The 1,540-nt window shown below is 38.4% G+C and overlaps 1 pseudogene; it reads right to left on the bottom strand.

Annotated features, from left to right (window-relative positions):
• Positions 1 to 305: 305 nt before the first annotated feature.
• Positions 306 to 982, bottom strand: LOC129033765 (52 kDa repressor of the inhibitor of the protein kinase-like; annotated as a pseudogene).
• Positions 983 to 1,540: the final 558 nt, after the last annotated feature.

Genomic DNA, 1,540 nt, shown 5'->3' with positions numbered 1-1,540 from the left:
ATTTTATAAAATGTATTCCTTCCTCCCACACCCCTTCAAAATATATTTCTTCAAAGAATTCATAACACCCAACAAGTAGAGATCCACAGTGATAATAAATGCTATGTCTAAAATGACTTAACAGACAATTCCAGAGTGCCATCAACAGAGATCACGCAAAAGGAAACATGGCACTTTCAACGTTCTCTTCTGGAAGAACAGGTAGGTCTTCAAAGCTTGAGAGTTCAAACGGGGCCATTTAAACAGGTAGATTATCAATGACTAATGTATTCAATGGAGTCCTATAGGCAAAGATATTTAGTGATTAAGTGGCCTACATACACCTTACAGATTTTTCTTCCAAATATCAAATATAAGAAAGCCTATTTTTAAAAGTCTCTTAGGTATTTTCTACAGTTTCGGAATTATCTGTAGGAAGCTCTGACTTACTTGTATAGAGTTTAATGTATGTGTCCACCATTAAATCCAGGTTGTGTTTTATATCAAAATTTATGTTAAGCAAAGCCAAGTTACTTGACCTTTGGTCTGTCAAAATGTTCCTCAAATATGCTTTAAGATGCTTTCGTCCATTTTCATACCGCTCATTCTCAACCTTCATCACAGGAAGAACACACAGGACCTTCAGCAATGCATACACATTAGGAAAAAACGACGTCAGGCAGGTGGAGGTCTTCATAGATGGTGGACGGAAGCTCTATATCTTTCCCCCTGTGTTTCCATTTGATTCTCCAACAATGAAGCTCAGCTGACAGCGTGTCAGGATTGGGTAAGTCACTTCTATACATGTCAGCATGGTGTTCCTCCGACGTATTGAATTTGAGTTGTCCCATGACTGAGGGTACCAGAGATAAGCATTTAAGAGCTTTGAGGTGCTGTTCTGAGAATATATCTTTAAGTTCCTGAATAATGTGCTCCACTCTTGGGACACTTAGGGTTTCTTTATAGTAACTCTCAGAGGTTAGCTGAGATTCCAAGTTACCCTGGTGAGCTCTGAGGAAATTTCCTAGGGAGTTTCATTTGAATATCAAGTTTGGTTGCCAAATTTGTGGCTTCCTCAAACCGAAATTCATGATAAACTTCAATATTTTCCATCACTTCATTGAGTGAATGCAGTACTGCAGTCAAGCTACTGGCTGCAAAGAAGACATCAGAGGTTTGCCCCTGGAGGTTTTTCCCAAGGGCTCTTGTAAAAGATAGGACATTTTTAAGAACAACAATAGTAACAATGAAATCAAAATCTGTCACTGCACTGCAGAGTACAAATGCTCGGCCAGCTATACAGTTATTCCATCTAATATTTGTGACACTATTTATACCATCTAAACATAAAACAAGTGCTTGCAGGAGTTCCACTAAAATTTCAAAAGCATCATGCCTGCTTGTCCACTGAGAATGGCAGATTTCCTTCAGTTCTTTACCCCTTTCTTTACTGTTCTGAAAAAGAACAGAAATTACGTTGCCAAGTTCTAAAAGCAGTTGTGGTGATCGATGGAAAAAAGAACAAACTTCCTCAATTGTTCCTAATGCAACAGATACTCCC

This window comes from Pongo pygmaeus, chromosome 2, assembly GCF_028885625.2.
Source record: "Pongo pygmaeus isolate AG05252 chromosome 2, NHGRI_mPonPyg2-v2.0_pri, whole genome shotgun sequence".
Lineage (NCBI taxonomy): Eukaryota > Metazoa > Chordata > Mammalia > Primates > Hominidae > Pongo > Pongo pygmaeus.
The sequence above is the reverse complement of the archived record's forward strand: the minus strand, read 5'-3'. Positions and strand labels throughout refer to the sequence as shown.